The following is a 17,002-nucleotide window of genomic DNA, read 5'->3' as shown; positions in this document are numbered from 1 at the left end:
GTGATAATTTTGTGAGATTGTATTTGAAAATCCCATGAAATCTGCTCTATACTGTATACCATAGAACTCTAATCATGAAAACCGAAAACCATGTTCATCAGAATGTTGGGTTCAAGCCCCAGCACTGCCAAGCTGCCACTGTTGGCAAACTAAGCAAAGGCCCTTATCCCTCCCTGCTCTAGGGACACTGTATTATAGCTCCCATATGCTCCAACCACAGCCTTCTTAGTTGGCATGTGTGAAGAAAATAATTTCACTGTAATGTATGTGGCAATAATAAAAGCTTCTATGCCCCATTCAATTTCATTCAATTTAATTTTCTGTACTCTGATATTTGATGTGAATGGACCTGTTTGCTGCCGCATTAGATTATATTACATTCAAATTTTTTGCCATGTACAAGTACAAGGCAACAAAATGCAGTTTGGCATCTAACTAGAAGTGCAATAAGTGCAAGATTTAAACAGTACAGTATTTAAAGTATGATTACAGTATTTACAGTATGAACAGAATTATATACAGATGAATATGCTATGGATTTATAGGTATGGATATACAAGATATACAGATTGGGTGCTATAGACATGTAATATATATGTTATATGTTATATATTATATATTATACTGATATAATATACAGGGGTGGGTGATTATCATTGAGTAAGGTGACAGCCCTTAGGAAAAGCTCTTCCTCAGTCTTTAAATGTTTCCTTTAGACGTCCTTAATAGCTTAAAGTAGACTTCCTGTGATGCACTGAGCAGTTTTCACCACCCTTTACATTGCCATGCAGTCTGCGGCTGTGCAGTTCCCATTCCAGACTGTGACACAGTTGATCAGGATGCTCTCAATCACACAGCTATAAAAGTTCACCAGGATGGCTGAAGACCATGGCTGAAGATGTCTCTTCTCCTCAGAAAGAACAGGCGCTGGTGAGATTTCTTGACCAGGCTGGAGGTGTTGGTGGTCCATGACAGGTCCTCTGAGATGTGGATAGGGGTGTGCGTGCCTCTTCTCTCCCTCCTGAAGTCCATGATGAGCTTCTTTGTTTTGCTAGTGTTAAGGAGCAGGTTGTTTTCGGTACACCATGTGGCCAGATGCTGTACCTCTTCCCTGTAGGCTGTCGTGAGTGAAAAGGGAATAGAGAAATGAGCTCAGCAAAGCCCTGTGGTACACCTGTGTTAAGATGATTGGCTGATTGGATAATTGCATGGATAAGCAAATATACCTAATAAACTGTCCAGTGAATTATGACTTGGTTTAAAACACAGATTTCAACTTAAAGCAAAACACATTGTATATGGAAGAAAAATGCATTGCAATATAGATAGTTAGCAATTAGTAATAAACATAGCTGAACACATAGGAACAATGATGCTTCAGTGGAAAACCCTGGTTTTTGTTTTTACGATGTACTGGATTTACATTACATGTATCTACAGCCTCTGTAGCACCTCAGTCTATTCGTACTCCACCAGAGTGACTCTGTGCTCTGAAATAATGCTTAGCGCAGTCAGCCAACCACTCTGATGTGCTCACCATTGTTTACAGAGCTTTTCCTCTGAGACCTGATCAATAACTAATGAGGTAAAGAAAACGAGAGGTCGCTGTTTGTTCGCTTCACCAATAATTAGACAAAGCTCTTAAACCCCGGCATGGAATGGCGGCTTTGTGGCTTTCATGCTGTCTCGTTTGCCTTCTGGTCAGACAGTATTTTCTGTCTGTGAAATTAACTGATGATCTGTTTCAGTAACTATCATACAATCTAGCATGTCAGCAAATATACATTAGATTATTCTGCTGTTGCAGAAATTAGTTAACATGTGAACTACAAGTTTAGGTACATTTGCTATCATATAATTTAGAATTTCAGTAAACAAGCTAACATATGAACTAGCATTGCAGTACATTAACCAACATTTGAATTAAACTTTCAGTAAATATAAAGTAGCATTGCAGTAAACAAGCTAACATATGAACTAGCATTTCAGTAAACAAACTATTATATGAAATAGCATTTAAATAAACAAGGGAAATAGCATTTCATTTAATGAGCTAAGATATAAAGCAGTGTGTCATTAAACAAGCTACAGTAAAACACTTGAACTAACTTTTCAGTATAAGTGTCATGACGCGAGATAAAAACGGACCCGAAGGCAGGATAGCAAAACAAACGGGGTTTAATAACAAAAACACCAAACATGACACGGACTAAAGACAGGACAATACAACAGTAGATTCCGTGCTGCCATCGCAACGCTGCACACTTAAATACAAAAGACAATCAGATACAATTAGGAACAGGTGTGGAAACAGGGAGGAACAGACAAGGGCAGGGCAAACATGTGACGAGAAACATAAACAAACAAATGCACATGCCCAAAGTCCGGGCTGAGTCATGACAATAAGCTAACATTTTAGTAGCACTTTAGTGGTAACCTATGCAGTAACACTGTCATGAGCAAGCTAATATATGAACTAGCATTTTGATAAATAAGCTAACTGAACTACTATTTTATATTCCAGTAAAGAAGTTAATAAGCTAACATATGAACCAGCATTTCAATAAACAAGCTAAATATGAACTGTCATTTTAGTTATCAAGTTATTGCCTGAAATAGCATTTCTGTAATAAGCTAAAATATGAAATAGCCTGTTATTTAAATGTACCAGAAAAGTATGTTAAATGTTTACCATAGACATGCTAATGTTTGAAATGAACACAGCTATATTTTAATACCTGTCAGTTTTAGATAAAAGTTGTTGTCCCCCTCATAATCTTTAATGTATTTTTTTTTTACCAATATGTGGAATATTGTGAGGCAGATATTTTTAAAATGTTTTTTGTATCCAACAGTCGAACAGCCAGCACCTGGATATTTTTTTCATTGTGTTGGTAAAAAATTTACCTCAGAGTTTGCATCAAAAGAGTCCATTAACCCCAAGTGTTAATTTACATTCCTTAAGCAATACTCAGGTTTGTGCAGTGCAGGGGATTGAACTTTGTGCATCGCTATGCAGTGTATGATTCATGCTGACTTGTTTTTGTCATTTTTGTAGGCGATGGTCTCCACCTTCACACAGTTTCTGGCAAATGCCCACACACTTGTGAAAGCATTTGTTTTTTTCCCCCCCAGTTATTGCCTGCTTTTTCTGATGTATCCATGGTGACAGTGTTCGGCCGCTCTGCATTAGCGCGTTTGAATCAAGACGCATCGTGGACTGTCCTTAATGTTGGAATCTGTGTGTGAATGTTAATCAGGTGGTTCAGAACATGTGGCCATCTGTAAAGACTCTTGGATCCATTAGCGTAGCAATTTCCATTTTAAAGCACCAATGGCTATTATAGTAGCATGCACAGAGCAAAGTACGGAAGGTTGGAATTTGAATGCATTTTAATTTTAAAAAAGAAGAAAATGTTTACTATATTTCAAGCATGTCCTGACTATTACCAATAGAGCTTAAGCCTAAAAAAAATCACTATAGACCCAACACTAATTCCTTCCTGCCAAATGTTTTCAAGTGATTGCTGATAAAGACCAGACCATACAACTGACTGATGCAACAATGGTTCAAAGAAGGCATGACAGTCTCCAGGCAGCCCCATCCACAGCGATCCCATGAGTCACTGGCTGACCATGCAGAACAATCTTGGCAGAGTGCACATGGGGTGACGAGACTCCAACCAGGGGTAGGGTGTCAGGATTAATGAATTAATTCCAGAAGACGAGGCGATCAGACTAGGAACTCTGAACACTGTGAGCACAGGAGTGGCATGTACTGTATAACTCAACAGAGAGAGGGAGGGGTGTTAGGTATGATTGTATTCATGTGATGGACAATGTATATTAGGTGCTATGTGCAGACAGGGACTCCGGCAAGACTAGGTATGACAGCATAATTAAAAGGGAGAGCCAGAAGGTGATACACACACAGTCACTATGGCTCACATAATGCATGGTTAGATTACTGTCTCATACAATGGCAGTATGTTGGATTCTGATGTGATGTTTGCAAAGATGGCTGCATTCCATAGGTTGCAAAGATGGTAAGTAAATTCTGCCTTGAGCTCCCAGTTAGATCAGGGACACCACTATTCTAGACACATTTAAAAATGGCACCCAGATGGACCAGAAGTCATTTTCTGGCTAGTAGGATATTTTTCTCCCTGACTCAGTGTGTTACCTTGAGGGCAGCCACAGTTCTAACCATGTTGCACTTCTGAGTCTAAGCATAAAATCTTGAAAACTCAAGCACTTCTTACATTGACCTTAACAGAGTTGCGAGTATTAACAGCTTTGTCCTTCATCTGTTACTTGCTGGAGATGGCTGTGGGGGAGTGGAGGAGGGTTTTCTTAGGGTTTGTCTATGAATCATACAACTTATCTGCAAAGCCAGTCAGCGCTTGGATAGGAGAAGATTTTTTTTTTTTGTCAGTTGTACATCATGATTTGATGAGAAAGTTTAATACAATGCAACAATATAATGTAAATATACAAACATACAGCATACAATCTAAACATACGGCACAACCATTACATAAAATATAAGATTAATATACAACATACAAATTGTGTACTATCATAATGTGACGAAATGTTTTACTTTTAAGCACTGCTGAGTTCTTGATTCTGAGTGGTAAAGAGGTGTTGATCCATTTCCTATATCAGCTGCTCTGACTACAGGGTACATCACAGGTATATATTGCCACACTCCTTCTGATACATTGCTGTTTCTAAAGTTCCAGCTGATATGCATGGAGTTGTAAGGCAGATGCTCCAAATAATCTAAGAGGATTCAAACAAATACAAAACCCCATAATGTTATTCAACAAAGAATAAACATTTCTGAAATTTCCTCTAAGGAGATTTTATGGATGGAATCTCCTTTTTTATGGAAGGAGTCTAAATTTTATTCCATTGGAAAGACTTGAAAGAGACTGGTGAGGGAATGGAATGGCTGTTTATTGCTTCATATTAATCTTCAAACGGTCATCCATAGAGACGTTTAAGGGTCTTGCTTAAATGAGGTTTAAGGGTTTTGCTCAAGGGCCCAGCAGTGGCAGTGTTCAAATCCCAGCAGTCCTAGAAATTGAAGTGACAACCTTCCAATCAGTAGACCGACATCTTAACCACTGAGCTATCAAATATTTCATATATCACAGGCCCAACAGTGGCAATATGGCAGAGCAGGGGCTTGAATCCCAGTTCAATTTCAACAATCCCAGAGCCTTAACCACTTGAGCCATCACTGTTACCACTAAGTCAAAAAAAATCTACATAATACACCGGTTGAGAAAATGCATAAAGCATAAGAGCAACAGGTAGAGCATATGTAAACAGTAAATACGAAGTTAAGCATGTATAGCATATGACTTTCATTAGATTCTGACCTTTTCAGACACATTTGTTGACCTTCTTTAGCAGATCCACCACTTATGTAGATCAGGGCCAATCTTTCCTGCCAATCAAGCAAGATCCACAAGTGATTTCACCTGTTTAATTAGTTGAGCTTGGCTTTAAGTAAAATCAGGTGATCTACAGACACACCTGATCTAGAGTTAAACACTAATTTTAAAGTAACTCTGTGTCTTTTTACTGAGATTAGAGAACAGCCTTTCTCTCTCTGGCATTAGTGTCAACTTATTGATTGGTTGGTCAGACTTTCTGCCATTAAGACTTTAATTATTGTCATAATTGAAGAACATCTCTCACAAGATTTTTGCTAACAATGCTGCTGTTTTTCTCTTGCATTTTTAATTCTTTGTTTCCAGGGAGTGGGGGGCACGGTGGCTTAGTGGGTAGCACGTTCGCCTCACACCTCCAGGGTCGGGGTTCGATTCCCGCCTCCGCCTTGTGTGTGCGGAGTTTGCATGTTCTCCCCGTGCCTCGGGGGTTTCCTCTGGGTACTCCAGTTTCCTCCCCCGGTCCAAAGACATGCATGGTAGGTTGATTGGCATCTCTGGAAAATTGTCCGTAGTGTGTGATTGCGTGAGTGAATGAGAGTGTGTGTGTGTGTGTGCGCCCTGCGATGGGTTGGCACTCCATCCAGGGTGTTTCCTGCCTTGATGCCCGATGATGCCTGAGATAGGCACAGGCTCCCCGTGACCCAAGGTAGTTCGGATAAAGCGGTAGAAAATGAATGAATGAATGAATGTTTCCAGGGATTCCCACATACTGGTTCTGTTCAGGTTTGAGCTCAAGTGTACGTGTCAAGGGAAATGAGCAGCTGATTGACAGTGAGGGTAACCGAGCTGAAACAATGACTGTTCTTTGCATTCGAGCCTCTCAGGAGATATTGACTCACCAAGAAAAAAAAAAGGCTACACATTTAGTGATACTTATGATCATCTGTTCATTGTATCTTGCCATATGTGAAGTGACGTACAGCTAAGTATGGTGACCCATACTCAGAATTTGTTCTCTGCATTTGGCCCATCCAAAGTGCACACACACACGGAGCAGTGGGGAGCCATTTGTGCTGCGGTGCCTGGGGAGCAGTTGGGGGGTTCGTTGCCTTGCTCAAGAGAACTTCAGTCACAGCCGGCCCGAGACTCGAACCCACAACCTTAGGATTACGAGTCAGACTCTCTAACCATTAGGCCATGACTTGTTTGGTGTACATGTACATGTCGTGTCGAAAAACCTGGTGCAGTGGTTGAATTTTTGCATAAAATACACTCAAAGACTCCACACATTAATTCTGTGGTAAAAAATGTTCAGCATGATTGTTTACGTCTTAAATCCATGCAGGTAACTGTACATTCAAAATCTGCTGAATTGATGAAACTGCAAGCACACAAATTTTCTTTTAGACTCTTACTAGTGAAGACACATAATACAGAATTACTTTCTATGATAGCTTTATTCATCTTCGAAAAAAATGTATCAAAGAAGTGCGCTTGATTTTGCATTAATTATTGCAATTATAAAGGGCTGTGGTATGAGGGATGTGGTAGCTCAATGGTTAAATGGTGTTGGTCTACTGATCGGAAGGTCATGGGTTCAAACCCCAGCTCCACCAAGCTGCCACTGCTGGGCCACTGAGCAAGGCCCTTAATGCTCAGTTGTAAGTCACTCTGGATAAGTGTGTCTGCTAAATGCTGAAAATATAAAGATTTATTGTTATTTTCCACCATATTGTCTCTACACATATTTTAACATGTATTAGGGTTGTTTCTCTAACCAACATCATGACTATCATGGTGTGGTCATATGAGGTCATGTAAGTCTTTGCACTTTTATGCAAACTATTGAATAATTCTCCATTGCTAGGCTAATCACAGGCATGGTTATTACTGTATAGACACAATACAAACATGCTGCAAGTGTAACTTTGAGGATTTAAGAGCTAGTGTACAATGAAAAAATCGAATATGTGGTCAGTCAGATTACAGAGAACATATTACATCTAGTTTATCCAAAAATATCAAATTGGAATTTCATTGCATCATCTAATCTTCATTTAGACAAGTTTGTAATTATTAGATTAATGTAAACAATTAAATCAGGTAGTATTAACATAAACCAATGACAGTATGAAATCATGAGAAGATGTTAGCACTGACAGGAACTATAACTATACTATTAAATTAATGTGATAAAAATGTTCTACTTCCCTCATGGAAGAAGAAAGTTGTCATGTTTACAACTGGGACACTGAGGGTGTATAAGAATCAGTTAACACTAGATTTTCCAGTTTTGGTTTGCAATATAGATTTATTTTCATTAATTAATTTCATTAGTTTCTTTTAATTCACAAACAAACTGTGATTGGTTGGTTTAAATGTCTGTCAGATGCCATATTGGCCAGTCCTTGGCCAATGAAACAGGTTGTATATACTGTAAATAAAACAGGTTGTGTTAATGTAACTTTATTAAATCATAAGAAACTAATGTATGAATTTGAATTATGTCAATTCGACAAATTGACTAAGGGGGTTTTTACACCTGGTCACTTCATGCGTTTTCTGTGATCCGATAGCTATCCGACTGTAAAAAGACCAGGTGTAAATGCCCTATCGGATATAAATCCGATTGCTCAAACCCCTTCAGGAGGTGGTCTGGGATGCATTTCAGATGAAACTGGACAGGTGTAAATGCATGTGGTTGTTCAAGCCACATACGTCAGCGCTATACTCCTCCCAAACGGAAGTACGTCACTCGCAGGTGACTCACGAGTCGTGCATCGCGCCAGAAACAAATATGTTTTCCCACCAGTGTTGGCTCCGATCTTTCACCCAGGTGTCTCGTTGGGTCTTAAAATCCACTGCTGCCGCCAGCAAAAATGCAGCAAACAGTAAATGCTGTTTTTTGTAGCAACCGCACATACCAAAGCGTGATACATTTCAATTACCCCGGAAATGAGGTCAAATATATTTGCATATTGGGCGGGAATAGAAAGATCAGATCGATATCCGATTCGCCAAGATGCATTTATGTAGCCTAATGTAAATGGAAAAGTTTTAACAAATCAGATAGCTATCGGATCAGAGAACACACATGAAGTGACCAGGTTTAAAAAGGCCCTTTAACATGAAGTAGCTGGAAAATGTATTTCCCGTTGTATCCTTGGGGTGAGGTGACACACAACAGATGAGGTTGGTTATCACTTTACCGTTAACCGCAGCAGGTGTATTGTGTTCTCTGAATAGTGTGGGTTCAAATAGTAAATAGCTCGGCTTGTACACTGATCTCAGATTAACTGATGCCTCTTCTGTTGAATATAAATAGTGTTTGTGTGCCTGCGTGTCTACCATATGGCTGGTGACATTTTCATTTGGAACGAATTGTGAGGATAGTGTCTCTACTTCTACCTCCATCTCTCTCTCCCTCCATCCCTCCCATACCCCATCTCTCTTTTTTCTGTCTCTCTCCCTACCTCTCTATCTTATACACTCTCACTCTCTACCTCTCTTCCCCCTCTTTCTCTTCTTCTCACTTTAACTTCCTAACCGCTCCCCCTCTCTCTTTCACTCTCTCACTCCATTTATTTTTTCTCTACCTCCCCAAAACACTTTGTTCTGTTTTTGAAAATATTACTTCAAAACACAATTCCTTATAGCATCATCAGTATTTTATCCTATAATGTCATGTTGTGTTTATTTTCCAATCTCTCTCTCTCTCTCTCTCTCTCTCTCTCTCTCTCTCTCTCTCTCTCTCTCTCTCTCTCTCTCTTTCTGTCTCTCTCCTTGAAAATGTTCATGACACATTTCCTAATAGCATCATCAGTATTTTGTCCCATATTGTCTCCTTGTTTTTATTTTCTAATCTGTGGGTTTTCCGTGCCGTAAGTCACCGATGCTAGCTCACATTTTTCTACCAAAATCTCCCAGACACGACCATTTCATGATTATGATCATTTTAACACACATTAATAAACAACCTATTCCTGGGTTTAATTACTTGATGTGAGGTAGAATATTCCAATACACCCTAAATATGCTCATGAACTCCTGATTTATCACAGAGCAAGGTCTCATTTTATTAATTACATTCCAGCGTCATCAGGCTTCAGAGCTGAACGGCTTATGTTTGAAAAGCCAACACATCAAGATTCATTATGTAATGACAAATTATCATGATAAGCACCAAATCATGATTAAACTAGATTTAAATTCGTATTACATTCATTACACTCTTCCCTTAATGCTTTAGTTTCCTTAATGCTTTAGTGCATAAGTCGCATCAGGAATCCAGGAATATTTAGCAGCTCCTCATTTATAGCATCACTGAGCAGCATTTCACTGGATAAATATGGTGTTAGTTAAATTTAAATAAGGTGAAGTTAAATACTGATAAATACTGTGTTTGAGGTTAGAAAATAATTTCCATTAAGAAGCAAAATGGACAAGAAATGTTTCCACAAAGCTGCAATTTCTCTTACGTCAGTAACCTGGAGCCTCTCTCAGCTTAATACAGGATTAAACCCAAGCTTTAGGAAATGACCAAATCATATTCGTTAGTCTCTTGTGAATGCACAGTCAGATATACTTCACTCTTTCTGGTGCTGAAAGGGATCATCACCAAGGTTTAAAGTTTTTAAGTTTTAATGTGCAGCCTGTTACATTGTGTAAGGTGTTACATTGAGTGGCAGGTGTGTGGGTGGGAGGTCATGTGATATCCGTATCAAATGTTCAAGTGCCCGGGGCATCTACGTTTTTCAGTGGCACAGTGAGGTAACATGAGCTGTGTGTTTCTGGTGTGTGAAGGTTTACATTTAACAAGAATGTTCTCTTTAGGAGAAATTCATTCATTCATTCATTCATTTTCTACCGCTTATCCGAACTTCTCGGGTACTTCTTCTTCACACTACAGACAATTTTCCAGAGATGCCAATCAACTTACCATGCACGTCTTTGAACCGGGGGAGGAAACTGGAGTACCCGGAGGAAACCCCCGAGGCACGGGGAGAACATGCAAACTCCACACACACACACAAGGCGGAGGCGGGAATCGACCCCCAACCCTGGAGGTGTGAGGCGAACGTGCTAACCACTAAGCCACCATGCCCCCCTTTGGGATAAATTACTTTTCAAATCTAAAATTTAGTCTAGATATAGTCTAAAGTCTTCCGTGAACTAAAAACGTTGAAAGAACCTTAGATAATTATTAATGTAACTAACTAATGGTGTGCTTCACTTAATAACCCCAAACTTAAAACTTGTTATTTTGCTTTCAGTTTAGATTTTAATCATTAAAAAAAATCTGCTTTCCTTGTCCCCACAAAATCACAACTAACAGATATTTTTGTTCCTGTGGGGTCCACAACTATATGTACTATTACACACACAAACACACACACATACACCTCGTACAAAAAGCTTTTGGGACTCGCTTCAGACAGAGAGGCAGTCAGATAGACAGACAGATAGTGTGATAACAGGCATTCAGTCAGACAGGCAGACCGATAAGCAGGTTGGAAGACAGACAGACAGACAGACAGAAAGACAGAAATATAGGCAGGTAGGGAGGAAGACAGGGAGGAAGCTAGACAGACAGACAGGCAGGCAGACAGACAGACAGAAAGACAGGGAGGCAGACAGACAGACAGAAAGACAGGGTGGAAGCTAGACAGACAGGCAGGCAGGGAGACAGACAGACAGAAAGACAGGGAGGCAGACAGAGAGACAGAAAGACAGGGTGGAAGCTAGACAGACAGACAAAGATGCAGCAGACATTTAGATATAAATATAGACAGACAAATTTGGTAAAATAAAAAAGAGCACAGTCATACACAGACAGACTCAAATGTAAACAGATAAAAACAGACATAAACAGACATAGACATACATAAACATACATAAACTGGTATAGACAGACATCTAAACATAAACATATTATCCAAACATACCACAGGAGAACAGACCTTGGATCTAAATTGGGTGTGGTGGAAAGACACACTGAGAAGCCTTCATTGTACGGATGTGTAAAATATAATAAAATCTCATGTGATAAGCATTTTCTTCAACATGACTACTGCAGTATGTGTTTTTATCATTCCTAGAACCTTCCTCGACAACCGTTTTCTTGCTGTTCTTTTTTATAGTGAATATGGAGTAGTTTATGAGATCACCTTTATGTTGTTTACATTTACATTTACATTATTTATATATTTATGTATATTTATGCATATGTACATACATACATTATTTCTCTACTTATATTTTCATATAGTTTATACTTTTTTTTTTAAATATTATTATTATTTTATTGCATTCCCTTTTTATATGCATATATATATATATATATATATATATATATATATATATATATATATATATATATATATATATATATATATAAAGCGGACAGATGCAAAAAGCATTTCACTACATGTCGTACCCTGTATGTATGAGTATGTGACAAATAAAATTTGATTTGATTTGATTTGATTACAGCATTTGCCAGAAGCCCTTAACCTGAGCGACCTACGGCGTGTTTTCTTTCAGAGTGAAATTCCTTGTTACAGTATTAATATTAATACTGTAAAGTCATTCTCTCTGCTCTTTGAATGCAGCATTAATGAATTGCAAACACACAAGGTGATTTGATTGGCAGGATTATGAAGGTCAAACATCTCCAAGGTGATTATTGCCATAGTGATGATCACATCCTGCTCTGTGCAGTGTGCTTGGCACTGTGTGTTTGGGGTTGCATGTTCTTTGGGGACGTCATGTTAATAAGTACAGGATCAGATTGTAAATGAGATCATAGCTCTTTGTGTGTTGATTGAGCTACAGTGAATGTTTAAATAAATACAAAAATTATGGACAGTGAAAGGAGTACCATTGTCTGGAACACTGGGTGCAAGGTAGAGGAGCTTTTTTTTATAATGGGGGGCTTGAAAGAGTACTGGAGAACCCAGAGGAAGCCTAGGAGTATGTACATTTACATGGACAGGCACATTTCAGGCACAATTGTGCCCTGAAATAAACTGGCATCCTATCCAAGGTGTACCCTGCCTTGTGCCCTGAGTCTTTTCATGACTCAGAGAGCACTCAACCTCCAACTGAGAGGTTTGTGTTAGGGTTAGGGTTAGGGTTAGGGCAGTAAAGGACTCCTGGGATTTGACACCATGACCTTCCACTTTATAGTCCAATGTCTTAATCACCGAGCTACTATTTCCCACAATATATGACAAGAACATGGGACCATAGATCTGTGAGATATCAATGCTACTTACTGTACTTCTCTGAGAAGAAAGTACTAAATGAAATCCATAAAATTTTGTCTTTGCAGTAAAAACTGCTCATACTGGATATGCCAACAAATCGGTTTCGAACTGCCTGTTTGTACAAGTCCATGGCCGATTCCATGGTATTCATGAATAAAAGCCAAAAAAAGTCCTTAGAGCCAAGGATAAGTCATGCAGGAGTCCTCAAGAATATGCTGTATAAATACAAGGCTGGATGTTTACATAATGTTTTGAAAGGTTTTAAAGTAGGTAATTTAAGCTAGAGGACATCCTGAGACACAAGAACCTCTCTGTTCCACCTTTAACAATCTTGAGTGGTCATTGGAAATAGCAAAGGGACAGTAGCTTGGTCTCAGTGATCTATGATGTTGGTTCCTGCGCTACATTGAGTGCCTGAGTGACTCTGTTGAAATGAGTCGTGCTCCTAGGATTGCTAGCTGTTATGTAGGTATAAAATATGACAGTATAAGAACATAATCCATGCCGGGGTGGTGTGATATGGCCCGACATGAGCCACCATGAATTGTGGCTCAATGTTTTGCTATGTTACTGTGTTTTGATTTTGGTCCTGCATGGTGGTTTCATGGTTTGCCTCTCACCTCGGGGTACAAATCCTAGCTGTTCTGTGTGTGGAGATTCCATGTTCTGCCCATGCACCAGGACTTTCCTCAGGTACTCCGGTTTCCTTCTCCAGTCCAAAGGCATGCTTTGTAGGCTGATAGGCATCTCTGAATTGTCTGAAGTGTGTTTGTGCTGGGTTAGAACCTCATCTAAGGTGCTTTGTGCTCTGAGACCCCTGGGATATGCTCCATTTTCCCTGCAACCCTGTTGGAGTAAGTACTACAGAAAACGGAGGGATAGAAGGATCGTTTAAAACCATACAGCCAAATTTGCAGATTAATGAGTAATTAATGCAGCAATATATCAATGACTGTAACAAAGGAGCTGATGCATACAGTATGGTGTTGTTGCGGGATCTGGTAGCCTAGTGGTTAAGGTGTTGGACAACCTATTGGAGGATTGTGAGTTTCAATCCAGTTACCATTTCTGGGTCCCTAAACAAGCCCCTTAACTCGTAATTGCTTAGTTCTATAAAACAAGATAAAAATGTAAGTTGCTCTGAATAAGCATGTTGAGCGGTTACGGTGATTCCTATTAAAGTTTATTTCGATGATTACCATCTTCTCATTCATATGTTATAGTACTAATCTTTTTATTGTTCATATTTAGATTGTGTTTTGCTTTTGTTTTCATGAGAGTGCATTTAACAGCAAAGAAACAGATTACCTTTTTTTATTATTTAAAGATAGTCATCTATACAATATTGAAATAAAAATAAAAAACAACAACATATTTTACACTTCTCAAGAAAGGTTTGTGAACCTAGAAGGCAGGTAATTGACTCTAAATGGCACTACAATATATAAATCTATTCCACCAGCAGAATGTAAAACATTTACATGACACCCTTATCCATACTTACAATTTTTTTTTCAATTTATACAACTGAGTGTTAATGGCCTTGGGGCCCAACAGTGGCAACTTGGCAGACCTGGGATTCAAACTCATGACCTTCTTGTCAGGAGCCCAACACCTTAACCACTAGGCTACCACATCCCAAATCAATTTCTCAGACATTTCAATTCAGTGTAAATAAATGAATTATTTTATATCCACAAGTCATAAAATGATTTAAAATGAGTCAGGACTCTGTTGCCAACCTTATACAGAATTTTAGTGGTTTAAGAAAACACCTCAAAGCATTTTAGATGCTTATGAACATTTGGAGCATCTCATTCTCTGCAGATAAGCAAGGGCTAGATAAAACCAAAATAAATAATAAGGAACAAAATCAATAGAAATGTCCACATTGTTGTTGTTTTTTGTAATATATATATATATATATATATATATATATATATATATATATATATATATATATATATATATATATATATATAATTGTTCTTACAGTAAATGTGTTCAAATTTAGACAGGCATATTTTTATAATCAACGTGTCCTTTTATACAGTATGATCCGGTCTTTGATTGAATAATTGAATCCACTTTGTGTAATGATCACATTTGTAATAAGAAATCAGTAAGATCGGAACAGATTTAATGTTGTGCAAATTAATATCACCCGGACAAGCAGTGTTAGAATAGATAGGACAAATTTGATTATTTTTATTGATACATGATGATACTGTGAGCACAAGAGCAGACAGAACGGCAATACAGACGCTACATACTGAAGACTGTGTAAAATACACGACATAAATACGCAATACCAAATACAGCATAGATCCTCACTCACGGTACGACTCATGGATGATCAGGGACTGTGTGTAGGAGCACAAACAAGCTGTCCTCTAAATGTAAACAGAATTCTTCAATGTGTATGGCCACTTATCCAATTTTGAACCATGGTGCTGAAGAGCTGTTCCGAAAATGTAAACATAGTCATTCGTTTTCTCTTAGCCAATTCAGGGTCATGGTGGAGCTAAGAGTAGCTTAAAAACAACTAATTGTTGAATTGATCTGCATAGAACCTTTGGAAGGTTCCTAAGAACGTGAACCACCATGTTTTGTATTGTGGGATGTGAACAGAAAGGTTTGATATATGAGTTAGCGATGTGTGAGATGAAAAAAAGCTGATGTACTGTCAATTTTATTCATTTTTTTAACAATGGACATTGTTTCAAAGCAGCTTTACAGAACATAAAAAACATAGTACAATATTTTTATTGTACAAAGATTAATATTATACGAAAGTTTAAGATTAATATTAAACTTATATTTAAATGTGTTTGTATTTATCCCCAATGAACAAGCCTGAGGTGACCAGACTCAAAAGTGAACCTCATCCTCATTTGGGTGACACTGGAGGGTGTGATTATAAACTGTTATAAACACCAGAGTCTGTTATTATGAATAATGTCCTTTCTACAGTCTTATTGATTAGAAGGTTGTTGTCCTCGAAGACCACATGGAATTGCCATCTTCTCTTTCCTATATCATGGACATTTTACACCACACGCTGCACCTGTAAGGCCAACAGCATTGTTTGTGACCCCACACACCCCTCACACCCCTCACACAAACTCTTCACCCTCCTGACATTCCCTCATTGTGTTCACCTGTTCTGTGTGTTATTCTGATCACTCTGTCACTCTCACTCATTCATTTTCTACCGCTTATCCGAACTTCTCGGGTCACGGGGAGCCTGTGCCTATCTCAGGCGTCATCGGGCATCGAGGCAGGATACACCCTGGACGCAGTTTGCCAACCCATCGCAGGGCACACACACACACACACACATTCACTATGGACAATTTTCCAGAGATGCCAATCAACCTTCCATGCATGTCTTTGGACTAGAGGAGGAAACTAGAGTACCCGGAGGAAACCCCCGAGGTACGGGGAGAACATGCAAACTTCACACAAACAAGGTGGAGGCAGGAATCGAACCCCCAACACTGGAGGTGTGAGGCGAACGTGCTAACCACTAAGCCATCGTGCCCCCATCAGTTTGTCAGTTGATTAAATTTTTTGTTGTAAATCTGAGTATTTTTATTTTGTCAATTCCTAGCTTTCATTTTCAGGGTCATAGGTATTTCCCAGTTCCTCATTTCCCTGGTTATTACCTTTGTCCATTTCTTTCTCATTATAGATTATCCTGATTTATTCTCGCATAGCCAGACCTTTAGACTGACAGCAGAAACCGCTGTAAACACATCGGTGCTATGCATTTCTCCCAGAAATCCTGTAGAAACAAACCAATCAGATTTCCAATTTTGTGTGCCATACGTATCAGACGTTCAGCTCAGGGTTTGTGGGTGTGATGTCTGAGGCTGAGACTATACTTGATTAACTCTTCCTGGGTGCGTCTCAATCAGCTCCCTAGGTGGTGAATCGGCATTTCGTGTACTGTACCCTGACACAGGTTAGGACACTTGCTAACTACAAACCTGGGCAGGGATGACTCAATTTCTGGCCACATGACTAAGAACTTGCATTGTAAAACGTCACCATTGGCGATTTTTTTATATTATTTTTTTCTGTCATGGTATTTCAGGTAGTCTAATGCTTAATAGCTGCTAGACTCAAACACACTGTATATAGACCATCAAATAAAGTTAAAAAGCATTAAATTAAATAATCAATTAAGAGAGAGAGGGACCTCCTGTTACTTATCCCATGTTCACTGGCTCTATGGTTTGTTCTGATTACCTTCTCTATGTGTTGTTTTGTTTTGTTTTGTTTTGTTTTGTTTTGTTTTGTTTGGGGGCAGTCGTGGCCAAATGG

General features: G+C 38.8%; 1 long non-coding RNA gene across 1 annotated transcript; it reads right to left on the bottom strand.

Annotated features, from left to right (window-relative positions):
* Nucleotides 1–331: 331 nt before the first annotated feature.
* On the bottom strand, nt 332–5,480 carry LOC113653168. The gene is made up of 3 exons (XR_003443052.2): nt 5,391–5,480; nt 4,604–4,785; nt 332–1,118 (listed from the first exon to the last, which is right to left on the bottom strand). It is a non-coding gene; the product is annotated as an uncharacterized LOC113653168 (long non-coding RNA).
* Nucleotides 5,481–17,002: the final 11,522 nt, after the last annotated feature.

This window comes from Tachysurus fulvidraco, chromosome 6, assembly GCF_022655615.1.
Source record: "Tachysurus fulvidraco isolate hzauxx_2018 chromosome 6, HZAU_PFXX_2.0, whole genome shotgun sequence".
Taxonomy (NCBI): domain Eukaryota; kingdom Metazoa; phylum Chordata; class Actinopteri; order Siluriformes; family Bagridae; genus Tachysurus; species Tachysurus fulvidraco.
Note: the sequence above shows the minus strand (reverse complement) of the source record. Positions and strands in the feature narration are given on the sequence as shown.